Raw genomic sequence first — 27,376 nt, forward strand, 5'->3', positions numbered from 1 at the left:
GTGCTGCTGCGAAAAAAAACGGAAAGGTAGGTGGGAGAAAGATTGCTGCCATCGTAAGGAGAGCAAACTTAAACGGTTGCGAAAAGAAAGCAGAAAGCATGTGTTCCAGTGCTGCTGCGAAAAAAAAAAACGGAAAGGTAGGTGCGAGAAAGATTGCTGCCATGCTAAGGAGAGCAAACTTAAACGGTTGCGAAAAGAAAGCAGAAAGCATGTGTTCCAGTGCTGCTGTGAAAAAAAAAACCGGAAAGGTAGGTGCGAGAAAGATTGCTGCCATCGTAGGAGAGCAAACTTAAACGGTTGCTAAAAGAAAGCAGAAAGCATGTGTTTCAGTGCTGCTGCGAAAAAAACGGAAAGGTAGGTGCGAGAAAGACTGCTGCCATCGTAAGGAGAGCAAACTTAAACGGTTGCGAAAAGAAAGCAGAAAGCATGTGTTCCAGTGCTGCTGCGAAAAAAAACGGAAAGTTAGGTGCGTGAAAGATTGCTGCTATCGTAAGGAGAGCAAACTTAAACGGTTGCGAAAAGAAAGCAGAAAACATGTGTTCCAGTGCTGCTGCGAAAAAAAAGGAAAGGTAGGAGCGAGAAAGATTGCTGCTATCGTAAGGAGAGCAAACTTAGACGGTTGCGAAAAGAAACCAGAAAGCATGTGTTCCAGTGCTGCTGAGAAAAAAAACCGAAAGGTAGGTGTTAGAAAGATTGCTGCTATCGTAAGGAGAGCAAACTTAAACGGTTGCGAAAAGAAAGCAGAAAGCATGTGTTCCAGTGCTGCTGCGAAAAAAAAAAAACGCAAAGATAGGCGCGAGAAAGATTGCTGCCATCGTAAGCAGAGCAAACTTAAACGGTTGCGAAAAGAAAGCAGAAAGCATGTGTTCCAGTGCTGCTGCGAAAAAAAACGGAAAGGTAGGTGCGAGAAAGATTGCTGCTATCGTAAGGAGAGCAAACTTAAACGATTGCGAAAACAACGCAGAAAGTATGTGTTTCAGTGCTGCTGCGAAAAAAAAACGGAAAGATGGTGCGAGAAAGATTGCTGCCATCGTAAGCAGAGCAAACTTAAACGGTTGCGAAAAGAAAGCAGAAACCATGTGCTCCAGTGCTGCTGCGAAAAAAAAACGGAAAGGTAGGTGCGAGAAAGATTGCTGCTATCGTAAGGAGAGCAAACTTAAACGATTGCGAAAACAAAGCAGAAAGCACGTGTTCCAGTGCTACTGCGAAAAAAACGGAAAGGTAGGTGCGAGAAAGACTGCTGCCATCGTAAGGAGAGCAAACTTAAACGGTTGCGAAAAGAAAGCAGAAAGCATGTGTTTCAGTGCTGCTGCGAAAAAAAACGTAAAGGTAGGTGCGTGAAAGATTGCTGCTATCATAAGGGAGCAAACTTAAACGGTTGCGAAAAGAAAGCAGAAAGCATGTGTTCCAGTGCTGCTGCGAAAAAAAAAACGGAAAGGTAGGTGTTAGAAAGATTGCTGCTATCGTAAGGAGAGCGAACTTAAACGGTTGCGAAAAGAAAGCAGAAAGCATGTGTTCCAGTGCTGCTGCGAAAAAAAACGGAAAGGTAGGTGCGATAAAGATTGCTGCTATCGTAAGGAGAGCAAACTTAAACGGTTGCGAAAAGAAAGCAGAAAACATGTGTTCCAGTGCTGCTGCGAAAAAAAAGGAAAGGTAGGAGCGAGAAAGATTGCTGCTATCGTAAGGAGAGCAAACTTAGACGGTTGCGAAAAGAAACCAGAAAGCATGTGTTCCAGTGCTGCTGAGAAAAAAAACCGAAAGGTAGGTGTTAGAAAGATTGCTGCTATCGTAAGGAGAGCAAACTTAAACGGTTGCGAAAAGAAAGCAGAAAGCATGTGTTCCAGTGCTGCTGCGAAAAAAAAAAAACGCAAAGATAGGCGCGAGAAAGATTGCTGCCATCGTAAGCAGAGCAAACTTAAACGGTTGCGAAAAGAAAGCAGAAAGCATGTGTTCCAGTGCTGCTGCGAAAAAAAACGGAAAGGTAGGTGCGAGAAAGATTGCTGCTATCGTAAGGAGAGCAAACTTAAACGATTGCGAAAACAACGCAGAAAGTATGTGTTTCAGTGCTGCTGCGAAAAAAAAACGGAAAGATGGTGCGAGAAAGATTGCTGCCATCGTAAGCAGAGCAAACTTAAACGGTTGCGAAAAGAAAGCAGAAACCATGTGCTCCAGTGCTGCTGCGAAAAAAAAACGGAAAGGTAGGTGCGAGAAAGATTGCTGCTATCGTAAGGAGAGCAAACTTAAACGATTGCGAAAACAAAGCAGAAAGCACGTGTTCCAGTGCTACTGCGAAAAAAACGGAAAGGTAGGTGCGAGAAAGACTGCTGCCATCGTAAGGAGAGCAAACTTAAACGGTTGCGAAAAGAAAGCAGAAAGCATGTGTTTCAGTGCTGCTGCGAAAAAAAACGTAAAGGTAGGTGCGTGAAAGATTGCTGCTATCATAAGGGAGCAAACTTAAACGGTTGCGAAAAGAAAGCAGAAAGCATGTGTTCCAGTGCTGCTGCGAAAAAAAAAACGGAAAGGTAGGTGTTAGAAAGATTGCTGCTATCGTAAGGAGAGCGAACTTAAACGGTTGCGAAAAGAAAGCAGAAAGCATGTGTTCCAGTGCTGCTGCGAAAAAAAACGGAAAGGTAGGTGCGATGAAGATTGCTGCCATCGTAAGGAGAGCAAATTTAAAAGGTTGCGAAAAGAAAGCAGAAAGCATGTGTTCCAGTGCTGCTGCGAAAAAAAAAACCGGAAAGGTAGGTGCGAGAAAGATTGCTGCTATCGTAAGGAGAGCGTACTTAAACGGTTGCGAAAAGAAAGCAGAAAGCATGTGTTCCAGTGCTGCTGCGAAAAAAAACGGAAAGGGAGGTGCGAGAAAGATTGCTGCTATTGTAAGGAGAGCAAACTTAAACGGTTGCGAAAAGAAAGCAGAAAGCATGTGTTTCAGTGCTAGTGCGAAAAAAACGGAAAGGTAGGTGCGAGAAAGACTGCTGCCATCGTAAGGAGAGCAAACTTAAACGGTTGCGAAAAGAAAGCAGAAAGCATGTGTTCCAGTGCTGCTGCGAAAAAAAAACGGAAAGATGGTGCGAGAAAGATTGCTGCCATCGTAAGCAGAGCAAACTTAAACGGTTGCGAAAAGAAAGCAGAAACCATGTGCTCCAGTGCTGCTGCGAAAAAAAAACGGAAAGGTAGGAGCGAGAAAGATTGCTGCTATCGTAAGGAGAGCAAACTTAAACGGTTGCGAAAAGAAACCAGAAAGCATGTGTTCCAGTGCTGCTGCGAAAAAAACGGAAAGGTAGGTGGGAGAAAGATTGCTGATATCGTAAGGAGAGCAAACTTAAACAGTTTCAAAAAGAAAGCAGAAAGCATGTGTTCCAGTGCTGTTGTGAAAAAAAAACCCGGAAAGGTAGGTGCCAGAATGATTGCTGCCATCGTAAGGAGAGCAAACTAAAACGGTTGCGAAAAGAAAGCAGAAAGCATGTGTTCCAGTGCTGCTGCGAAAAAAAAAACGGAAAGGTAGGTGCGAGAAAGTTTGCTGCTATCATAAGGAGAGCAAACTTAAACGGTTGCGAAAAGAAACCAGAAAGCATGTGTTCCAGTGCTGCTGCGAAAAAAAAAACGGAAAGGTAGGTGTTAGAAAGATTGCTGCTATCGTAAGGAGAGCAAACTTAAACGGTTGCGAAAAGGAAGCAGAAAGCATGTGTTCCAGTGCTGCTGCGAAAAAAACGGAAAGGTAGGTGCGAGAAAGATTGATGCTATCGTAAGGAGAGCAAACTTAAACGGTTGCGAAAAGAAAGCAGAAAGCACGTGTTCGAGTGCTGCTGCGAAAAAAAACGGAAAGGTAGGTGCGAGAAAGACTGCTGCCATCGTAAGGAGAGCAAACTTAAACGGTTGCGAAAAGAAAGCAGAAAGCATGTGTTCCAGTGCTGCTGCGAAAAAAAACGGAAAGTTAGGTGCGTGAAAGATTGCCGCTATCGTAAGGAGAGCAAACTTAAACGGTTGCGAAAAGAAAGCAGAAAGCATGTGTTCCAGTGCTGCTGCGAAAAAAAGGAAAGGTAGGAGCGAGAAAGATTGCTGCTATCGTAAGGAGAGCAAACTTAAACGGTTGCGAAAAGAAACCAGAAAGCATGTGTTCCAGTGCTGCTGAGAAAAAAAACCGAAAGGTAGGTGTTAGAAAGATTGCTGCTATCGTAAGGAGAGCAAACTTAAACGGTTGCGAAAAGAAAGCAGAAAGCATGTGTTCCAGTGCTGCTGCGAAAAAAAAAACGGAAAGATAGGCGCGAGAAAGATTGCTGCCATCGTAAGCAGAGCAAACTTAAACGGTTGCGAAAAGAAAGCAGAAAGCTAGTGTTCCAGTGCTGCTGCGAAAAAAAACGGAAAGGTAGGTGCGAGAAAGATTGCTGCTATCGTAAGGAGAGCAAACTTAAACGATTGCGAAAACAACGCAGAAAGTATGTGTTCCAGTGCTGCTGCGAAAAAAAACCGGAAAGGTAGGTGCGAGAAAGATTGCTACCATCGTAAGGAGAGCAAACTTGAATGGTTGCGAAAAGAAAGCAGAAAGCATGTGTTCCAGTGCTGCTGCGAAAAAAAACGGAAAGGTAGGTGCGAGAAAGATTGCTGCTATCGTAAGGAGAGCAAACTTAAACGGTTGCGAAAAGAAAGCAGAAAGCATGTGTTCCAGTGCTGCTGTGAAAAAAAAACCGAAAAAGTAGGTGCGAGAAAGATTGCTGCCATCGTAAGGAGAGCAAACTTAAACGGTTGCTAAAAGAAAGCAGAAAGCATGTGTTTCAGTGCTGCTGCGAAAAAAACGGAAAGGTAGGTGCGAGAAAGATTGCTGCTATTGTAAGGAGAGCAAACTTAAACGGTTGCGAAAAGAAAACAGAAAGCATGTGTTCCAGTGCTGCTGCGAAAAAAAAAACGGAAAGGTAGGTGCGAGAAAGATTGCTGCTATCGTACGGAGAGCAAACTTAAACGGTTGCGAAAAGAAACCAGAAAGCATGTGTTCCAGTGCTGCTGCGAAAAAAAAACGGAAAGGTAGGTGCTAGAAAGATTGCTGCTATCGTAAGGAGAGCGAACTTAAACGGTTGCGAAAAGAAAGCAGAAAGCATGTGTTCCAGTGCTGCTGCGAAAAAAAACGGAAAGGTAGGTGCAATAAAGATTGCTGCCATCGTAAGGAGAGCAAATTTAAAAGGTTGCGAAAAGAAAGCAGAAAGCATGTGTTCAAGTGCTGCTGCGAAAAAAAAAAAACGGAAAGGTAGGTGCGAGAAAGATTGCTGCCATCGTAAGGAGAGCAAACTTAAACGGTTGCGAAAAGAAAGCAGAAAGCATGTGTTCCAGTGCTGCTGCGAAAAAAAAACGGAAAGGGAGGTGCGAGAAAGATTGCTGCTATTGTAAGGAGAGCAAACTTAAACGGTTGCGAAAAGAAAGCAGAAAGCATGTGTTTCAGTGCTAGTGCGAAAAAAACGGAAAGGTAGGTGCGAGAAAGACTGCTGCCATTGTAAGGAGAGCAAACTTAAACGGTTGCGAAAAGAAAGCAGAAAGCATGTGTTCCAGTGCTGCTGCGAAAAAAAAAACGGAAAGATGGTGCGAGAAAGATTGCTGCCATCGTAAGCAGAGCAAACTTAAACGGTTGCGAAAAGAAAGCAGAAACCATGTGCTCCAGTGCTGCTGCGAAAAAAAAACGGAAAGGTAGGTGCGAGAAAGATTGCTGCTATCGTAAGGAGAGCAAACTTAAACGATTGCGAAAACAAAGCAGAAAGCACGTGTTCCAGTGCTACTGCGAAAAAAACGGAAAGGTAGGTGCGAGAAAGACTGCTGCCATCGTAAGGAGAGCAAACTTAAACGGTTGCGAAAAGAAAGCAGAAAGCATGTGTTTCAGTGCTGCTGCGAAAAAAAACGTAAAGGTAGGTGCGTGAAAGATTGCTGCTATCATAAGGAGAGCAAACTTAAACGGTTGCGAAAAGAAAGCAGAAAGCATGTGTTCCAGTGCTGCTGCGAAAAAAAGGAAAGGTAGGAGCGAGAAAGATTGCTGCTATCGTAAGGAGAGCAAACTTAAACGGTTGCGAAAAGAAACCAGAAAGCATGTGTTCCAGTGCTGTTGTGAAAAAAAAAAAAAACCGGAAAGGTAGGTGCCAGAATGATTGCTGCCATCGTAAGGAGAGCAAACTTAAACGGTTGCGAAAAGAAACCAGAAAGCATGTGTTCCAGTGCTGCTGCGAAAAAAAAAACGGAAAGGTAGGTGTTAGAAAGATTGCTGCTATCGTAAGGAGAGCGAACTTAAACGGTTGCGAAAAGAAAGCAGAAAGCATGTGTTCCAGTGCTGCTGCGAAAAAAAACGGAAAGGTAGGTGCGATAAAGATTGCTGCCATCGTAAGGAGAGCAAATTTAAAAGGTTGCGAAAAGAAAGCAGAAAGCATGTGTTCCAGTGCTGCTGCGAAAAAAAAAACCGGAAAGGTAGGTGCGAGAAAGATTGCTGCCATCGTAAGGAGAGCAAACTTAAACGGTTGCGAAAAGAAAGCAGAAAGCATGTGTTCCAGTGCTGCTGCGAAAAAAAAACGGAAAGGGAGGTGCGAGAAAGATTGCTGCTATTGTAAGGAGAGCAAACTTAAACGGTTGCGAAAAGAAAGCAGAAAGCATGTGTTTCAGTGCTAGTGCGAAAAAAACGGAAAGGTAGGTGCGAGAAAGACTGCTGCCATCGTAAGGAGAGCAAACTTAAACGGTTGCGAAAAGAAAGCAGAAAGCATGTGTTCCAGTGCTGCTGCGAAAAAAAAACGGAAAGATGGTGCGAGAAAGATTGCTGCCATCGTAAGCAGAGCAAACTTAAACGGTTGCGAAAAGAAAGCAGAAACCATGTGTTCCAGTGCTGCTGCGAAAAAAAAACGGAAAGGTAGGTGCGAGAAAGATTGCTGCTATCGTAAGGAGAGCAAACTTAAACGATTGCGAAAACAAAGCAGAAAGCACGTGTTCCAGTGCTACTGCGAAAAAAACGGAAAGGTAGGTGCGAGAAAGACTGCTGCCATCGTAAGGAGAGCAAACTTAAACGGTTGCGAAAAGAAAGCAGAAAGCATGTGTTTCAGTGCTGCTGCGAAAAAAAACGTAAAGGTAGGTGCGTGAAAGATTGCTGCTATCATAAGGAGAGCAAACTTAAACGGTTGCGAAAAGAAAGCAGAAAGCATGTGTTCCAGTGCTGCTGCGAAAAAAAGGAAAGGTAGGAGCGAGAAAGATTGCTGCTATCGTAAGGAGAGCAAACTTAAACGGTTGCGAAAAGAAACCAGAAAGCATGTGTTCCAGCGCTGCTGCGAAAAAAACGGAAAGGTAGGTGCGAGAAAGATTGCTGATATCGTAAGGAGAGCAAACTTAAACGGTTTCAAAAAGAAAGCAGAAAGCATGTGTTCCAGTGCTGTTGTGAAAAAAAAAAACCGGAAAGGTAGGTGCCAGAATGATTGCTGCCATCGTAAGGAGAGCAAACTTAAACGGTTGCGAAAAGAAAGCAGAAAGCATGTGTTCCAGTGCTGCTGCGAAAAAAAAAAACGGAAAGGTAGGTGTTAGAAAGATTGCTGCTATCGTAAGGAGAGCAAACTTAAACGGTTGCGAAAAGGAAGCAGAACGCATGTGTTCCAGTGCTGCTGCGAAAAAACGGAAAGGTAGGTGCGAGAAAGATTGATGCTATCGTAAGGAGAGCAAACTTAAACGGTTGCGAAAAGAAAGCAGAAAGCACGTGTTCCAGTGCTGCTGCGAAAAAAACGGAAAGGTAGGTGCGAGAAAGACTGCTGCCATCGTAAGGAGAGCAAACTTAAACGGTTGCGAAAAGAAAGCAGAAAGCATGTGTTCCAGTGCTGCTGCGAAAAAAAACGGAAAGTTAGGTGCGTGAAAGATTGCTGCTATCGTAAGGAGAGCAAACTTAAACGGTTGCGAAAAGAAAGCAGAAAACATGTGTTCCAGTGCTGCTGCGAAAAAAAAGGAAAGGTAGGAGCGAGAAAGATTGCTGCTATCGTAAGGAGAGCAAACTTAGACGGTTGCGAAAAGAAACCAGAAAGCATGTGTTCCAGTGCTGCTGAGAAAAAAAACCGAAAGGTAGGTGTTAGAAAGATTGCTGCTATCGTAAGGAGAGCAAACTTAAACGGTTGCGAAAAGAAAGCAGAAAGCATGTGTTCCAGTGCTGCTGCGAAAAAAAAAAACGCAAAGATAGGCGCGAGAAAGATTGCTGCCATCGTAAGCAGAGCAAACTTAAACGGTTGCGAAAAGAAAGCAGAAAGCATGTGTTCCAGTGCTGCTGCGAAAAAAAACGGAAAGGTAGGTGCGAGAAAGATTGCTGCTATCGTAAGGAGAGCAAACTTAAACGATTGCGAAAACAACGCAGAAAGTATGTGTTCCAGTGCTGCTGCGAAAAAAAAAACGGAAAGGTAGGTGCGAGAAAGATTGCTACCATCGTAAGGAGAGCAAACTTGAATGGTTGCGAAAAGAAAGCAGAAAGCATGTGTTCCAGTGCTGCTGCGAAAAAAAAACGGAAAGGTAGGTGCGAGAAAGATTGCTGCTATCGTAAGGAGAGCAAACTTAAACGGTTGCGAAAAGAAAGCAGAAAGCATGTGTTCCAGTGCTGCTGTGAAAAAAAAAACCGGAAAGGTAGGTGCGAGAAAGATTGCTGCCATCGTAAGGAGAGCAAACTTAAACGGTTGCTAAAAGAAAGCAGAAAGCATGTGTTTCAGTGCTGCTGCGAAAAAAACGGAAAGGTAGGTGCGAGAAAGATTGCTGCAATTGTAAGGAGAGCAAACTTAAACGGTTGCGAAAAGAAAGCAGAAAGCATGTGTTCCAGTGCTGCTGCGAAAAAAAAAAAGCGGAAAGGTAGGTGCGAGAAAGATTGCTGCTATCGTACGGAGAGCAAACTTAAACGGTTGCGAAAAGAAACCAGAAAGCATGTGTTCCAGTGCTGCTGCGAAAAAAAAACGGAAAGGTAGGTGTTAGAAAGATTGCTGCTATCGTAAGGAGAGCGAGCTTAAACGGTTGCGAAAAGAAAGCAGAAAGCATGTGTTCCAGTGCTGCTGCGAAAAAAAACGGAAAGGTAGGTGCGAGAAAGATTGCTGCCATCGTAAGCAGAGCGAACTTAAACGGTTGCGAAAAGAAACCAGAAAGCATGTGTTCCAGTGCTGCTGCGAAAAAAAACGGAAAGTTAGGTGCGAGAAAGATTTCTGCTATCGTAAGGAGAGCAAACTTAAACGGTTGCGAAAAGAAAACTGAAAGCATCTGTTCCAGTGCTGCTGCGAAAAAAAACGGAAAGGTAGGTGGGAGAAAGATTGCTGCCATCGTAAGGAGAGCAAAGTTAAACGGTTGCGAAAAGAAAGCAGAAAGCATGTGTTCCAGTGCTGCTGCGAAAAAAAAAAACCGGAAAGGTAGGTGCGAGAAAGATTGCTGCCATCCTAAGGAGAGCAAACTTAAACGGTTGCGAAAAGAAAGCAGAAAGCATGTGTTCCAGTGCTGCTGCGAAAAAAAACGGAAAGGTAGGTGCGAGAAAGATTGCTGCTATCGTAAGGAGAGCAAACTTAAACGGTTGCGAAAAGAATGCAGAAAGCATGTGTTCCAGTGCTGCTGTGAAAAAAAAAAACCGGAAAGGTAGGTGCGAGAAAGATTGCTGCCATCGTAAGGAGAGCAAACTTAAACGGTTGCTAAAAGAAAGCAGAAAGCATGTGTTTCAGTGCTGCTTCGAAAAAAACGGAAAGGTAGGTGCGAGAAAGATTGCTGCTATCGTACGGAGAGCAAACTTAAACGGTTGCGAAAAGAAACCAGAAAGCATGTGTTCCAGTGCTGCTGCGAAAAAAAAACGGAAAGGTAGGTGCGAGAAAGATTGCTGCTATCGTAAGGAGAGCAAACTTAAACGATTGCGAAAACAACGCAGAAAGTATGTGTTCCAGTGCTGCTGCGAAAAAAAACGGAAAGGTAGGTGCGAGAAAGATTGCTACCATCGTAAGGAGAGCAAACTTGAATGGTTGCGAAAAGAAAGCAGAAAGCATGTGTTCCAGTGCTGCTGCGAAAAAAAACGGAAAGGTAGGTGCGAGAAAGATTGCTGCTATCGTAAGGAGAGCAAACTTAAACGGTTGCGAAAAGAAAGCAGAAAGCATGTGTTCCAGTGCTGCTGTGAAAAAAAAAACCGGAAAGGTAGGTGCGAGAAAGATTGCTGCCATCGTAAGGAGAGCAAACCTAAACGGTTGCTAAAAGAAAGCAGAAAGCATGTGTTTCAGTGCTGCTGCGAAAAAAACGGAAAGGTAGGTGCGAGAAAGATTGCTGCTATTGTAAGGAGAGCAAACTTAAACGGTTGCGAAAAGAAAGCAGAAAGCATGTGTTCCAGTCCTGCTGCGAAAAAAAAAACGGAAAGGTAGGTGCGAGAAAGATTGCTGCTATCGTACGGAGAGCAAACTTAAACGGTTGCGAAAAGAAACCAGAAAGCATGTGTTCCAGTGCTGCTGCGAAAAAAAAAACGGAAAGGTAGGTGTTAGAAAATTGCTGCTATCGTAAGGAGAGCGAACTTAAACGGTTGCGAAAAGAAAGCAGAAAGCATGTGTTCCAGTGCTGCTGCGAAAAAAACGGAAAGGTAGGTGCGAGAAAGATTGCTGCCATCGTAAGCAGAGCAAACTTAAACGGTTGCGAAAAGAAACCAGAAAGCATGTGTTCCAGTGCTGCTGCGAAAAAAAACGGAAAGTTAGGTGCGAGAAAGATTGCTGCTATCGTAAGGAGAGCAAACTTAAACGGTTGCGAAAAGAAAACTGAAAGCATCTGTTCCAGTGCTGCTGCGAAAAAAAACGGAAAGGTAGGTGGGAGAAAGATTGCTGCCATCGTAAGGAGAGCAAACTTAAACGGTTGCGAAAAGAAAGCAGAAAGCATGTGTTTCAGTGCTGCTGCGAAAAAAAAAAACGGAAAGGTAGGTGCGAGAAAGATTGCTGCCATGCTAAGGAGAGCAAACTTAAACGGTTGCGAAAAGAAAGCAGAAAGCATGTGTTCCAGTGCTGCTGCGAAAAAAAACGGAAAGGTAGGTGCGAGAAAGATTGCTGCTATCGTAAGGAGAGCAAACTTAAACGGTTGCGAAAAGAAAGCAGAAAGCATGTGTTCCAGTGCTGCTGTGAAAAAAAAAACCGGAAAGGTAGGTGCGAGAAAGATTGCTGCCATCGTAGGAGAGCAAACTTAAACGGTTGCTAAAAGAAAGCAGAAAGCATGTGTTTCAGTGCTGCTGCGAAAAAAACGGAAAGGTAGGTGCGAGAAAGACTGCTGCCATCGTAAGGAGAGCAAACTTAAACGGTTGCGAAAAGAAAGCAGAAAGCATGTGTTCCAGTGCTGCTGCGAAAAAAAACGGAAAGTTAGGTGCGTGAAAGATTGCTGCTATCGTAAGGAGAGCAAACTTAAACGGTTGCGAAAAGAAAGCAGAAAACATGTGTTCCAGTGCTGCTGCGAAAAAAAGGAAAGGTAGGAGCGAGAAAGATTGCTGCTATCGTAAGGAGAGCAAACTTAGACGGTTGCGAAAAGAAACCAGAAAGCATGTGTTCCAGTGCTGCTGAGAAAAAAAACCGAAAGGTAGGTGTTAGAAAGATTGCTGCTATCGTAAGGAGAGCAAACTTAAACGGTTGCGAAAAGAAAGCAGAAAGCATGTGTTCCAGTGCTGCTGCGAAAAAAAAAAAACGCAAAGATAGGCGCGAGAAAGATTGCTGCCATCGTAAGCAGAGCAAACTTAAACGGTTGCGAAAAGAAAGCAGAAAGCATGTGTTCCAGTGCTGCTGCGAAAAAAAAACGGAAAGGTAGGTGCGAGAAAGATTGCTGCTATCGTAAGGAGAGCAAACTTAAACGATTGCGAAAACAACGCAGAAAGTATGTGTTCCAGTGCTGCTGCGAAAAAAAAACGGAAAGATGGTGCGAGAAAGATTGCGCCATCGTAAGCAGAGCAAACTTAAACGGTTGCGAAAAGAAAGCAGAAACCATGTGCTCCAGTGCTGCTGCGAAAAAAAAACGGAAAGGTAGGTGCGAGAAAGATTGCTGCTATCGTAAGGAGAGCAAACTTAAACGATTGCGAAAACAAAGCAGAAAGCACGTGTTCCAGTGCTACTGCGAAAAAAACGGAAAGGTAGGTGCGAGAAAGACTGCTGCCATCGTAAGGAGAGCAAACTTAAACGGTTGCGAAAAGAAAGCAGAAAGCATGTGTTTCAGTGCTGCTGCGAAAAAAAACGTAAAGGTAGGTGCGTGAAAGATTGCTGCTATCATAAGGGAGCAAACTTAAACGGTTGCGAAAAGAAAGCAGAAAGCATGTGTTCCAGTGCTGCTGCGAAAAAAAGCAAAGGTAGGAGCGAGAAAGATTGCTGCTATCGTAAGGAGAGCAAACTTAAACGGTTGCGAAAAGAAACCAGAAAGCATGTGTTCCAGTGCTGCTGCGAAAAAAACGGAAAGGTAGGTGCGAGAAAGATTGCTGATATCGTAAGGAGAGCAAACTTAAACGGTTTCAAAAAGAAAGCAGAAAGCATGTGTTCCAGTGCTGTTGTGAAAAAAAAAAAACCGGAAAGGTAGGTGCCAGAATGATTGCTGCCATCGTAAGGAGAGCAAACTTAAACGGTTGCGAAAAGAAAGCAGAAAGCATGTGTTCCAGTGCTGCTGCGAAAAAAAAAACGGAAAGGTAGGTGCGAGAAAGTTTGCTGCTATCGTAAGGAGAGCAAACTTAAACGGTTGCGAAAAGAAACCAGAAAGCATGTGTTCCAGTGCTGCTGCGAAAAAAAAAACGGAAAGGTAGGTGTTAGAAAGATTGCTGCTATCGTAAGGAGAGCGAACTTAAACGGTTGCGAAAAGAAAGCAGAAAGCATGTGTTCCAGTGCTGCTGCGAAAAAAAACGGAAATGTAGGTGCGATAAAGATTGCTGCCATCGTAAGGAGAGCAAATTTAAAAGGTTGCGAAAAGAAAGCAGAAAGCATGTGTTCCAGTGCTGCTGCGAAAAAAAAAACCGGAAAGGTAGGTGCGAGAAAGATTGCTGCCATCGTAAGGAGAGCAAACTTAAACGGTTGCGAAAAGAAAGCAGAAAGCATGTGTTCCAGTGCTGCTGCGAAAAAAAAAACGGAAAGGGAGGTGCGAGAAAGATTGCTGCTATTGTAAGGAGAGCAAACTTAAACGGTTGCGAAAAGAAAGCAGAAAGCATGTGTTTCAGTGCTAGTGCGAAAAAACGGAAAGGTAGGTGCGAGAAAGACTGCTGCCATCGTAAGGAGAGCAAACTTAAACGGTTGCGAAAAGAAAGCAGAAAGCATGTGTTCCAGTGCTGCTGCGAAAAAAAAAACGGAAAGATGGTGCGAGAAAGATTGCTGCCATCGTAAGCAGAGCAAACTTAAACGGTTGCGAAAAGAAAGCAGAAACCATGTGTTCCAGTGCTGCTGCGAAAAAAAAAACGGAAAGGTAGGTGCGAGAAAGATTGCTGCTATTGTAAGGAGAGCAAACTTAAACGATTGCGAAAACAACGCAGAAAGTATGTGTTCCAGTGCTGCTGCGAAAAAAAAACGGAAAGATGGTGCGAGAAAGATTGCTGCCATCGTAAGCAGAGCAAACTTAAACGGTTGCGAAAAGAAAGCAGAAACCATGTGCTCCAGTGCTGCTGGGAAAAAAAAACGGAAAGGTAGGTGCGAGAAAGATTGCTGCTATCGTAAGGAGAGCAAACTTAAACGATTGCGAAAACAAAGCAGAAAGCACGTGTTCCAGTGCTACTGCGAAAAAAACGGAAAGGTAGGTGCGAGAAAGACTGCTGCCATCGTAAGGAGAGCAAACTTAAACGGTTGCGAAAAGAAAGCAGAAAGCATGTGTTTCAGTGCTGCTGCGAAAAAAAACGTAAAGGTAGGTGCGTGAAAGATTGCTGCTATCATAAGGGAGCAAACTTAAACGGTTGCGAAAAGAAAGCAGAAAGCATGTGTTCCAGTGCTGCTGCGAAAAAAAGCAAAGGTAGGAGCGAGAAAGATTGCTGCTATCGTAAGGAGAGCAAACTTAAACGGTTGCGAAAAGAAACCAGAAAGCATGTGTTCCAGTGCTGCTGCGAAAAAAACGGAAAGTTAGGTGCGAGAAAGATTGCTGATATCGTAAGGAGAGCAAACTTAAACGGTTTCAAAAAGAAAGCAGAAAGCATGTGTTCCAGTGCTGTTGTGAAAAAAAAAACCGGAAAGGTAGGTGCCAGAATGATTGCTGCCATCGTAAGGAGAGCAAACTTAAACGGTTGCGAAAAGAAAGCAGAAAGCATGTGTTCCAGTGCTGCTGCGAAAAAAAAAAACGGAAAGGTAGGTGCGAGAAAGTTTGCTGCTATCGTAAGGAGAGCAAACTTAAACGGTTGCGAAAAGAAACCAGAAAGCATGTGTTCCAGTGCTGCTGCGAAAAAAAAAACGGAAAGGTAGGTGTTAGAAAGATTGCTGCTATCGTAAGGAGAGCGAACTTAAACGGTTGCGAAAAGAAAGCAGAAAGCATGTGTTCCAGTGCTGCTGCGAAAAAAAACGGAAATGTAGGTGCGATAAAGATTGCTGCCATCGTAAGGAGAGCAAATTTAAAAGGTTGCGAAAAGAAAGCAGAAAGCATGTGTTCCAGTGCTGCTGCGAAAAAAAAAACCGGAAAGGTAGGTGCGAGAAAGATTGCTGCCATCGTAAGGAGAGCAAACTTAAACGGTTGCGAAAAGAAAGCAGAAAGCATGTGTTCCAGTGCTGCTGCGAAAAAAAAACGGAAAGGGAGGTGCGAGAAAGATTGCTGCTATTGTAAGGAGAGCAAACTTAAACGGTTGCGAAAAGAAAGCAGAAAGCATGTGTTTCAGTGCTAGTGCGAAAAAAACGGAAAGGTAGGTGCGAGAAAGACTGCTGCCATCGTAAGGAGAGCAAACTTAAACGGTTGCGAAAAGAAAGCAGAAAGCATGTGTTCCAGTGCTGCTGCGAAAAAAAAAACGGAAAGATGGTGCGAGAAAGATTGCTGCCATCGTAAGCAGAGCAAACTTAAACGGTTGCGAAAAGAAAGCAGAAACCATGTGTTCCAGTGCTGCTGCGAAAAAAAAAACGGAAAGGTAGGTGCGAGAAAGATTGCTGCTATCGTAAGGAGAGCAAACTTAAACGATTGCGAAAACAAAGCAGAAAGCACGTGTTCCAGTGCTACTGCGAAAAAAACGGAAAGGTAGGTGCGAGAAAGACTGCTGCCATCGTAAGGAGAGCAAACTTAAACGGTTGCGAAAAGAAAGCAGAAAGCATGTGTTTCAGTGCTGCTGCGAAAAAAAACGTAAAGGTAGGTGCGTGAAAGATTGCTGCTATCATAAGGAGAGCAAACTTAAACGGTTGCGAAAAGAAAGCAGAAAGCATGTGTTCCAGTGCTGCTGCGAAAAAAAAAACGGAGAGGTAGGTGCGAGAAAGATTGCTGCCATCGTAAGGAGAGCAAACTTAAACGGTTGCGAAAAGAAAGCAGCAAGCATGTGTTGCAGTGCTGCTGCGAAAAAAAAGGAAAGGTAGGTGCGAGAAAGATTGCTGCTATCGTAAGGAGAGCGATCTTAAACGGTTGCGAAAAGAAAGCAGAAAGCATGTGTTCCAGTGCTGCTGCGAAAAAAAAACCGGAAAGGTAGGTGCGAGAAAGATTGCTGCCATTGTAAGGAGTGCAACTTAAACGGTTGTGAAAAGAAAGCAGAAAGCATGTGTTCCGGTGCTGCTGCGAAAAAAAAACGGAAAGGTAGGTGCGATAAAGATTGCTGCCATCGTAAGGAGAGCAAACTTAAACGGTTGCGAAAAGAAAGCAGACAGCATGTGTTCCAGTGCTGCTGCGAAAAAAAAACGAAAAGGTAGGTGCGGGAAAGATTGCTGCCATCGTAAGGAGAGCAAACTTGATTGGTTGCGAAAAGAAAGCAGAAAGCATGTGTTCCAGTGCTGCTGCGAAAAAGAACGGAAAGTTAGGTCAGAGAAAGATTGCTGCTATCGTAAGGAGAGCAAATTTAAAAGGTTGCGAAAAGAAAGCAGAAAGCATGTGTTCCAGTGCTGATGCGAAAAACAAAACCGGAAAGGTAGGTGCGAGAAAGATTGCTGCCATCGTAAGGAGAGCAAACTTAAACGCTTGCGAAAAGAAAGCAGAAAGCATGTGTTCCAGTGCTGCTGCGAAAAAAAAAACGGAAAGGGAGGTGCGAGAAAGATTGCTGCTATTGTAAGGAGAGCAAACTTAAACGGTTGCGAAAAGAAAGCAGAAAGCATGTGTTTCAGTGCTGCTGCGAAAAAAAAACGGAAAGGTAGGTGCGAGAAAGATTGCTGCTATCGTAAGGAGAGCAAACTTAAACGATTGCGAAAAGAAAGCAGAAACCATGTGTTCCAGTGCTGCTGCGAAAAAAAAACGGAAAGGTAGGTGCGAGAAAGATTGCTGCTATCGTAAGGAGAGCAAACTTAAACGATTGCGAAAACAAAGCAGAAAGCACGTGTTCCAGTGCTACTGCGAAAAAAACGGAAAGGTAGGTGCGAGAAAGACTGCTGCCATCGTAAGGAAAGCAAACTTAAACGGTTGCGAAAAGAAAGCAGAAAGCATGTGTTTCAGTGCTGCTGCGAAAAAAAACGTAAAGGTAGGTGCGTGAAAGATTGCTGCTATCATAAGGAGAGCAAACTTAAACGGTTGCGAAAAGAAAGCAGAAAGCATGTGTTCCAGTGCTGCTGCGAAAAAAAAAGGAAAGGTAGGAGCGAGAAAGATTGCTGCTATCGTAAGGAGAGCAAACTTAAACGGTTGCGAAAAGAAACCAGAAAGCATGTGTTCCAGTGCTGCTGCGAAAAAAACGGAAAGGTAGGTGGGAGAAAGATTGCTGATATCGTAAGGAGAGCAAACTTAAACAGTTTCAAAAAGAAAGCAGAAAGCATGTGTTCCAGTGCTGTTGTGAAAAAAAACCCGGAAAGGTAGGTGCCAGAATGATTGCTGCCATCGTAAGGAGAGCAAACTAAAACGGTTGCGAAAAGAAAGCAGAAAGCATGTGTTCCAGTGCTGCTGCGAAAAAAAAAACGGAAAGGTAGGTGCGAGAAAGTTTGCTGCTATCATAAGGAGAGCAAACTTAAACGGTTGCGAAAAGAAACCAGAAAGCATGTGTTCCAGTGCTGCTGCGAAAAAAAAAACGGAAAGGTAGGTGTTAGAAAGATTGCTGCTATCGTAAGGAGAGCAAACTTAAACGGTTGCGAAAAGGAAGCAGAAAGCATGTGTTCCAGTGCTGCTGCGAAAAAAACGGAAAGGTAGGTGCGAGAAAGATTGATGCTATCGTAAGGAGAGCAAACTTCAACGGTTGCGAAAAGAAAGCAGAAAGCACGTGTTCGAGTGCTGCTGCGAAAAAAAACGGAAAGGTAGGTGCGAGAAAGACTGCTGCCATCGTAAGGAGAGCAAACTTAAACGGTTGCGAAAAGAAAGCAGAAAGCATGTGTTCCAGTGCTGCTGCGAAAAAAAACGGAAAGTTAGGTGCGTGAAAGATTGCTGCTATCGTAAGGAGAGCAAACTTAAACGGTTGTGAAAAGAAAGCAGAAAGCATGTGTTCCAGTGCTGCTGCGAAAAAAAGGAAAGGTAGGAGCGAGAAAGATTGCTGCTATCGTAAGGAGAGCAAACTTAGACGGTTGCGAAAAGAAACCAGAAAGCATGTGTTCCAGTGCTGCTGAGAAAAAAAACCGAAAGGTAGGTGTTAGAAAGATTGCTGCTATCGTAAGGAGAGCAAACTTAAACGGTTGCGAAAAGAAAGCAGAAAGCATGTGTTCCAGTGCTGCTGCGAAAAAAAAACGGAAAGATAGGCGCGAGAAAGATTGCTGCCATCGTAAGCAGAGCAAAATTAAACGGTTGCGAAAAGAAAGCAGAAAGCTAGTGTTCCAGTGCTGCTGCGAAAAAAAAACGGAAAGGTAGGTGCGAGAAAGATTGCTGCTATCGTAAGGAGAGCAAACTTAAACGATTGCGAAAACAACGCAGAAAGTATGTGTTCCAGTGCTGCTGCGAAAAAAAACCGGAAAGGTAGGTGCGAGAAAGATTGCTACCATCGTAAGGAGAGCAAACTTGAATGGTTGCGAAAAGAAAGCAGAAAGCATGTGTTCCAGTGCTGCTGCGAAAAAAAACGGAAAGGTAGGTGCGAGAAAGATTGCTGCTATCGTAAGGAGAGCAAACTTAAACGGTTGCGAAAAGAAAGCAGAAAGCATGTGTTCCAGTGCTGCTGTGAAAAAAAACCGGAAAAGTAGGTGCGAGAAAGATTGCTGCCATCGTAAGGAGAGCAAACTTAAACGGTTGCTAAAAGAAAGCAGAAAGCATGTGTTTCAGTGCTGCTGCGAAAAAAACGGAAAGGTAGGTGCGAGAAAGATTGCTGCTATTGTAAGGAGAGCAAACTTAAACGGTTGCGAAAAGAAAGCAGAAAGCATGTGTTCCAGTGCTGCTGCGAAAAAAAAAACGGAAAGGTAGGTGCGAGAAAGATTGCTGCTATCGTACGGAGAGCAAACTTAAACGGTTGCGAAAAGAAACCAGAAAGCATGTGTTCCAGTGCTGCTGCGAAAAAAAAACGGAAAGGTAGGTGTTAGAAAGATTGCTGCTATCGTAAGGAGAGCGAACTTAAACGGTTGCGAAAAGAAAGCAGAAAGCATGTGTTCCAGTGCTGCTGCGAAAAAAAACGGAAAGGTAGGTGCGATAAAGATTGCTGCCATCGTAAGGAGAGCAAATTTAAAAGGTTGCGAAAAGAAAGCAGAAAGCATGTGTTCCAGTGCTGCTGCGAAAAAAAAAAACCGGAAAGGTAGGTGCGAGAAAGATTGCTGCCATCGTAAGGAGAGCAAACTTAAACGGTTGCGAAAAGAAAGCAGAAAGCATGTGTTCCAGTGCTGCTGCGAAAAAAAAACGGAAAGGGAGGTGCGAGAAAGATTGCTGCTATTGTAAGGAGAGCAAACTTAAACGGTTGCGAAAAGAAAGCAGAAAGCATGTGTTTCAGTGCTAGTGCGAAAAAAACGGAAAGGTAGGTGCGAGAAAGACTGCTGCCATCGTAAGGAGAGCAAACTTAAACGGTTGCGAAAAGAAAGCAGAAAGCATGTGTTCCAGTGCTGCTGCGAAAAAAAACGGAAAGATGGTGCGAGAAAGATTGCTGCCATCGTAAGCAGAGCAAACTTAAACGGTGGCGAAAAGAAAGCAGAAACCATGTGCTCCAGTGCTGCTGCGAAAAAAAAACGGAAAGGTAGGAGCGAGAAAGATTGCTGCTATCGTAAGGAGAGCAAACTTAAACGGTTGCGAAAAGAAACCAGAAAGCATGTGTTCCAGTGCTGCTGCGAAAAAAACGGAAAGGTAGGTGGGAGAAAGATTGCTGATATCGTAAGGAGAGCAAACTTAAACAGTTTCAAAAAGAAAGCAGAAAGCATGTGTTCCAGTGCTGTTGTGAAAAAAAACCCGGAAAGGTAGGTGCCAGAATGATTGCTGCCATCGTAAGGAGAGCAAACTAAAACGGTTGCGAAAAGAAAGCAGAAAGCATGTGTTCCAGTGCTGCTGCGAAAAAAAAAACGGAAAGGTAGGTGCGAGAAAGTTTGCTGCTATCATAAGGAGAGCAAACTTAAACGGTTGCGAAAAGAAACCAGAAAGCATGTGTTCCAGTGCTGCTGCGAAAAAAAAACGGAAAGGTAGGTGTTAGAAAGATTGCTGCTATCGTAAGGAGAGCAAACTTAAACGGTTGCGAAAAGGAAGCAGAAAGCATGTGTTCCAGTGCTGCTGCGAAAAAAACGGAAAGGTAGGTGCGAGAAAGATTGATGCTATCGTAAGGAGAGCAAACTTAAACGGTTGCGAAAAGAAAGCAGAAAGCACGTGTTCGAGTGCTGCTGCGAAAAAAAACGGAAAGGTAGGTGCGAGAAAGACTGCTGCCATCGTAAGGAGAGCAAACTTAAACGGTTGCGAAAAGAAAGCAGAAAGCATGTGTTCCAATGCTGCTGCGAAAAAAAACGGAAAGTTAGGTGCGTGAAAGATTGCTGCTATCGTAAGGAGAGCAAACTTAAACGGTTGCGAAAAGAAAGCAGAAAGCATGTGTTCCAGTGCTGCTGCGAAAAAAAGGAAAGGTAGGAGCGAGAAAGATTGCTGCTATCGTAAGGAGAGCAAACTTAGACGGTTGCGAAAAGAAACCAGAAAGCATGTGTTCCAGTGCTGCTGAGAAAAAAAACCGAAAGGTAGGTGTTAGAAAGATTGCTGCTATCGTAAGGAGAGCAAACTTAAACGGTTGCGAAAAGAAAGCAGAAAGCATGTGTTCCAGTGCTGCTGCGAAAAAAAAACGGAAAGATAGGCGCGAGAAAGATTGCTGCCATCGTAAGCAGAGCAAACTTAAACGGTTGCGAAAAGAAAGCAGAAAGCTAGTGTTCCAGTGCTGCTGCGAAAAAAAACGGAAAGGTAGGTGCGAGAAAGATTGCTGCTATCGTAAGGAGAGCAAACTTAAACGATTGCGAAAACAACGCAGAAAGTATGTGTTCCAGTGCTGCTGCGAAAAAAAACCGGAAAGGTAGGTGCGAGAAAGATTGCTACCATCGTAAGGAGAGCAAACTTGAATGGTTGCGAAAAGAAAGCAGAAAGCATGTGTTCCAGTGCTGCTGCGAAAAAAAACGGAAAGGTAGGTGCGAGAAAGATTGCTGCTATCGTAAGGAGAGCAAACTTAAACGGTTGCGAAAAGAAAGCAGAAAGCATGTGTTCCAGTGCTGCTGTGAAAAAAAAACCGGAAAAGTAGGTGCGAGAAAGATTGCTGCCATCGTAAGGAGAGCAAACTTAAACGGTTGCTAAAAGAAAGCAGAAAGCATGTGTTTCAGTGCTGCTGCGAAAAAAACGGAAAGGTAGGTGCGAGAAAGATTGCTGCTATTGTAAGGAGAGCAAACTTAAACGGTTGCGAAAAGAAAACAGAAAGCATGTGTTCCAGTGCTGCTGCGAAAAAAAAACGGAAAGGTAGGTGCGAGAAAGATTGCTGCTATCGTACGGAGAGCAAACTTAAACGGTTGCGAAAAGAAACCAGAAAGCATGTGTTCCAGTGCTGCTGCGAAAAAAAAATGGAAAGGTAGGTGCTAGAAAGATTGCTGCTATCGTAAGGAGAGCGAACTTAAACGGTTGCGAAAAGAAAGCAGAAAGCATGTGTTCCAGTGCTGCTGCGAAAAAAAACGGAAAGGTAGGTGCAATAAAGATTGCTGCCATCGTAAGGAGAGCAAATTTAAAAGGTTGCGAAAAGAAAGCAGAAAGCATGTGTTCAAGTGCTGCTGCGAAAAAAAAAACGGAAAGGTAGGTGCGAGAAAGATTGCTGCCATCGTAAGGAGAGCAAACTTAAACGGTTGCGAAAAGAAAGCAGAAAGCATGTGTTCCAGTGCTGCTGCGAAAAAAAAACGGAAAGGGAGGAGCGAGAAAGATTGCTGCTATTGTAAGGAGAGCAAACTTAAACGGTTGCGAAAAGAAAGCAGAAAGCATGTGTTTCAGTGCTAGTGCGAAAAAAACGGAAAGGTAGGTGCGAGAAAGACTGCTGCCATCGTAAGGAGAGCAAACTTAAACGGTTGCGAAAAGAAAGCAGAAAGCATGTGTTCCAGTGCTGCTGCGAAAAAAAAAACCGGAAAGATGGTGCGAGAAAGATTGCTGCCATCGTAAGCAGAGCAAACTTAAACGGTTGCGAAAAGAAAGCAGAAACCATGTGCTCCAGTGCTGCTGCGAAAAAAAAACGGAAAGGTAGGTGCGAGAAAGATTGCTGCTATCGTAAGGAGAGCAAACTTAAACGATTGCGAAAACAAAGCAGAAAGCACGTGTTCCAGTGCTACTGCGAAAAAAACGGAAAGGTAGGTGCGAGAAAGACTGCTGCCATCGTAAGGAGAGCAAACTTAAACGGTTGCGAAAAGAAAGCAGAAAGCATGTGTTTCAGTGCTGCTGCGAAAAAAAACGTAAAGGTAGGTGCGTGAAAGATTGCTGCTATCATAAGGAGAGCAAACTTAAACGGTTGCGAAAAGAAAGCAGAAAGCATGTGTTCCAGTGCTGCTGCGAAAAAAAGGAAAGGTAGGAGCGAGAAAGATTGCTGCTATCGTAAGGAGAGCAAACTTAAACGGTTGCGAAAAGAAACCAGAAAGCATGTGTTCCAGTGCTGCTGCGAAAAAAACGGAAAGGTAGGTGCGAGAAAGATTGCTGATATCGTAAGGAGAGCAAACTTAAACGGTTTCAAAAAGAAAGCAGAAAGCATGTGTTCCAGTGCTGTTGTGAAAAAAAAAACCGGAAAGGTAGGTGCCAGAATGATTGCTGCCATCGTAAGGAGAGCAAACTTAAACGGTTGCGAAAAGAAACCAGAAAGCATGTGTTCCAGTGCTGCTGCGAAAAAAAAAACGGAAAGGTAGGTGTTAGAAAGATTGCTGCTATCGTAAGGAGAGCGAACTTAAACGGTTGCGAAAAGAAAGCAGAAAGCATGTGTTCCAGTGCTGCTGCGAAAAAAAAACGGAAAGGTAGGTGCGATAAAGATTGCTGCCATCGTAAGGAGAGCAAATTTAAAAGGTTGCGAAAAGAAAGCAGAAAGCATGTGTTCCAGTGCTGCTGCGAAAAAAAAAACCGGAAAGGTAGGTGCGAGAAAGATTGCTGCCATCGTAAGGAGAGCAAACTTAAACGGTTGCGAAAAGAAAGCAGAAAGCGTGTGTTCCTGTGCTGCTGCGAAAAAAAAACGGAAAGGGAGGTGCGAGAAAGATTGCTGCTATTGTAAGGAGAGCAAACTTAAACGGTTGCGAAAAGAAAGCAGAAAGCATGTGTTTCAGTGCTAGTGCGAAAAAAACGGAAAGGTAGGTGCGAGAAAGACTGCTGCCATCGTAAGGAGAGCAAACTTAAACGGTTGCGAAAAGAAAGCAGAAAGCATGTGTTCCAGTGCTGCTGCGAAAAAAAAACGGAAAGATGGTGCGAGAAAGATTGCTGCCATCGTAAGCAGAGCAAACTTAAACGGTTGCGAAAAGAAAGCAGAAACCATGTGTTCCAGTGCTGCTGCGAAAAAAAAACGGAAAGGTAGGTGCGAGAAAGATTGCTGCTATCGTAAGGAGAGCAAACTTAAACGATTGCGAAAACAAAGCAGAAAGCACGTGTTCCAGTGCTACTGCGAAAAAAACGGAAAGGTAGGTGCGAGAAAGACTGCTGCCATCGTAAGGAGAGCAAACTTAAACGGTTGCGAAAAGAAAGCAGAAAGCATGTGTTTCAGTGCTGCTGCGAAAAAAAACGTAAAGGTAGGTGCGTGAAAGATTGCTGCTATCATAAGGAGAGCAAACTTAAACGGTTGCGAAAAGAAAGCAGAAAGCATGTGTTCCAGTGCTGCTGCGAAAAAAAGGAAAGGTAGGAGCGAGAAAGATTGCTGCTATCGTAAGGAGAGCAAACTTAAACGGTAGCGAAAAGAAACCAGAAAGCATGTGTTCCAGCGCTGCTGCGAAAAAAACGGAAAGGTAGGTGCGAGAAAGATTGCTGATATCGTAAGGAGAGCAAACTTAAACGGTTTCAAAAAGAAAGCAGAAAGCATGTGTTCCAGTGCTGTTGTGAAAAAAAAAACCGGAAAGGTAGGTGCCAGAATGATTGCTGCCATCGTAAGGAGAGCAAACTTAAACGGTTGCGAAAAGAAAGCAGAAAGCATGTGTTCCAGTGCTGCTGCGAAAAAAAAAACGGAAAGGTAGGTGCGAGAAAGTTTGCTGCTATCGTAAGGAGAGCAAACTTACACGGTTGCGAAAAGAAACCAGAAAGCATGTGTTCCAGTGCTGCTGCGAAAAGAAAAAACGGAAAGGTAGGTGTTAGAAAGATTGCTGCTATCGTAAGGAGAGCAAACTTAAACGGTTGCGAAAAGGAAGCAGAAAGCATGTGTTCCAGTGCTGCTGCGAAAAAAACGGAAAGGTAGGTGCGAGAAAGATTGATGCTATCGTAAGGAGAGGAAACTTAAACGGTTGCGAAAAGAAAGCAGAAAGCACGTGTTCCAGTGCTGCTGCGAAAAAAACGGAAAGGTAGGTGCGAGAAAGACTGCTGCCATCGTAAGGAGAGCAAACTTAAACGGTTGCGAAAAGAAAGCAGAAAGCATGTGTTCCAGTGCTGCTGCGAAAAAAAACGGAAAGTTAGGTGCGTGAAAGATTGCTGCTATTGTAAGGAGAGCAAACTTAAACGGTTGCGAAAAGAAAGCAGAAAACATGTGTTCCAGTGCTGCTGCGAAAAAAAAGGAAAGGTAGGAGCGAGAAAGATTGCTGCTATCGTAAGGAGAGCAAACTTAAACGGTTGCGAAAAGAAAGCAGAAACCATGTGTTCCAGTGCTGCTGCGAAAAAAAAACGGAAAGGTAGGTGCGAGAAAGATTGCTGCTATCGTAAGGAGAGCAAACTTAAACGATTGCGAAAACAAAGCAGAAAGCACGTGTTCCAGTGCTACTGCGAAAAAAACGGAAAGGTAGGTGCGAGAAAGACTGCTGCCATCGTAAGGAGAGCAAACTTAAACGGTTGCGAAAAGAAAGCAGAAAGCATGTGTTTCAGTGCTGCTGCGAAAAAAAACGTAAAGGTAGGTGCGTGAAAGATTGCTGCTATCATAAGGAGAGCAAACTTAAACGGTTGCGAAAAGAAAGCAGAAAGCATGTGTTCCAGTGCTGCTGCGAAAAAAAGGAAAGGTAGGAGCGAGAAAGATTGCTGCTATCGTAAGGAGAGCAAACTTAAACGGTAGCGAAAAGAAACCAGAAAGCATGTGTTCCAGCGCTGCTGCGAAAAAAACGGAAAGGTAGGTGCGAGAAAGATTGCTGATATCGTAAGGAGAGCAAACTTAAACGGTTTCAAAAAGAAAGCAGAAAGCATGTGTTCCAGTGCTGTTGTGAAAAAAAAAACCGGAAAGGTAGGTGCCAGAATGATTGCTGCCATCGTAAGGAGAGCAAACTTAAACGGTTGCGAAAAGAAAGCAGAAAGCATGTGTTCCAGTGCTGCTGCGAAAAAAAAAACGGAAAGGTAGGTGCGAGAAAGTTTGCTGCTATCGTAAGGAGAGCAAACTTACACGGTTGCGAAAAGAAACCAGAAAGCATGTGTTCCAGTGCTGCTGCGAAAAGAAAAAACGGAAAGGTAGGTGTTAGAAAGATTGCTGCTATCGTAAGGAGAGCAAACTTAAACGGTTGCGAAAAGGAAGCAGAAAGCATGTGTTCCAGTGCTGCTGCGAAAAAAACGGAAAGGTAGGTGCGAGAAAGATTGATGCTATCGTAAGGAGAGGAAACTTAAACGGTTGCGAAAAGAAAGCAGAAAGCACGTGTTCCAGTGCTGCTGCGAAAAAAACGGAAAGGTAGGTGCGAGAAAGACTGCTGCCATCGTAAGGAGAGCAAACTTAAACGGTTGCGAAAAGAAAGCAGAAAGCATGTGTTCCAGTGCTGCTGCGAAAAAAAACGGAAAGTTAGGTGCGTGAAAGATTGCTGCTATTGTAAGGAGAGCAAACTTAAACGGTTGCGAAAAGAAAGCAGAAAACATGTGTTCCAGTGCTGCTGCGAAAAAAAAGGAAAGGTAGGAGCGAGAAAGATTGCTGCTATCGTAAGGAGAGCAAACTTAGACGGTTGCGAAAAGAAACCAGAAAGCATGTGTTCCAGTGCTGCTGAGAAAAAAAACCGAAAGGTAGGTGTTAGAAAGATTGCTGCTATCGTAAGGAGCGCAAACTTAAACGGTTGCGAAAAGAAAGCAGAAAGCATGTGTTCCAGTGCTGCTGCGAAAAAAAAAACGCAAAGATAGGCGCGAGAAAGATTGCTGCCATCGTAAGCAGAGCAAACTTAAACGGTTGCGAAAAGAAAGCAGAAAGCATGTGTTCCAGTGCTGCTGCGAAAAAAAACGGAAAGGTAGGTGCGAGAAAGATTGCTGCTATCGTAAGGAGAGCAAACTTAAACGATTGCGAAAACAACGCAGAAAGTATGTGTTCCAGTGCTGCTGCGAAAAAAAAAAACGGAAAGGTAGGTGCGAGAAAGATTGCTACCATCGTAAGGAGAGCAAACTTGAATGGTTGCGAAAAGAAAGCAGAAAGCATGTGTTCCAGTGCTGCTGCCAAAAAAAAACGGAAAGGTAGGTGCGAGAAAGATTGCTGCTATCGTAAGGAGAGCAAACTTAAACGGTTGCGAAAAGAAAGCAGAAAGCATGTGTTCCAGTGCTGCTGTGAAAAAAAAAACCGGAAAGGTAGGTGCGAGAAAGATTGCTGCCATCGTAAGGAGAGCAAACTTAAACGGTTGCTAAAAGAAAGCAGAAAGCATGTGTTTCAGTGCTGCTGCGAAAAAAACGGAAAGGTAGGTGCGAGAAAGATTGCTGCAATTGTAAGGAGAGCAAACTTAAACGGTTGCGAAAAGAAAGCAGAAAGCATGTGTTCCAGTGCTGCTGCGAAAAAAAAAAGCGGAAAGGTAGGTGCGAGAAAGATTGCTGCTATCGTACGGAGAGCAAACTTAAACGGTTGCGAAAAGAAACCAGAAAGCATGTGTTCCAGTGCTGCTGCGAAAAAAAAACGGAAAGGTAGGTGTTAGAAAGATTGCTGCTATCGTAAGGAGAGCGAACTTAAACGGTTGCGAAAAGAAAGCAGAAAGCATGTGTTCCAGTGCTGCTGCGAAAAAAAACGGAAAGGTAGGTGCGAGAAAGATTGCTGCCATCGTAAGCAGAGCGAACTTAAACGGTTGCGAAAAGAAACCAGAAAGCATGTGTTCCAGTGCTGCTGCGAAAAAAAAACGGAAAGTTAGGTGCGAGAAAGATTGCTGCTATCGTAAGGAGAGCAAACTTAAACGGTTGCGAAAAGAAAACTGAAAGCATCTGTTCCAGTGCTGCTGCGAAAAAAAACGGAAAGGTAGGTGGGAGAAAGATTGCTGCCATCGTAAGGAGAGCAAAGTTAAACGGTTGCGAAAAGAAAGCAGAAAGCATGTGTTCCAGTGCTGCTGCGAAAAAAAAAACCGGAAAGGTAGGTGCGAGAAAGATTGCTGCCATCCTAAGGAGAGCAAACTTAAACGGTTGCGAAAAGAAAGCAGAAAGCATGTGTTCCAGTGCTGCTGCGAAAAAAAAAACGGAAAGGTAGGTGCGAGAAAGATTGCTGCTATCGTAAGGAGAGCAAACTTAAACGATTGCGAAAACAAAGCAGAAAGCACGCGTTCCAGTGCTACTGCGAAAAAAACGGAAAGGTAGGTGCGAGAAAGACTGCTGCCATCGTAAGGAGAGCAAACTTAAACGGTTGCGAAAAGAAAGCAGAAAGCATGTGTTTCAGTGCTGCTGCGAAAAAAAACGTAAAGGTAGGTGCGTGAAAGATTGCTGCTATCATAAGGAGAGCAAACTTAAACGGTTGCGAAAAGAAAGCAGAAAGCATGTGTTCCAGTGCTGCTGCGAAAAAAAGGAAAGGTAGGAGCGAGAAAGATTGCTGCTATCGTAAGGAGAGCAAACTTAAACGTTTGCGAAAACAACGCAGAAAGTATGTGTTCCAGTGCTGCTGCGA

The sequence above is a fragment of the Amblyomma maculatum genome, chromosome 3 (assembly GCF_055883805.1).
Source record: "Amblyomma maculatum isolate TAMU_Amacu chromosome 3, ASM5588380v1, whole genome shotgun sequence".
Classification (NCBI taxonomy): Eukaryota; Metazoa; Arthropoda; class Arachnida; order Ixodida; family Ixodidae; genus Amblyomma; species Amblyomma maculatum.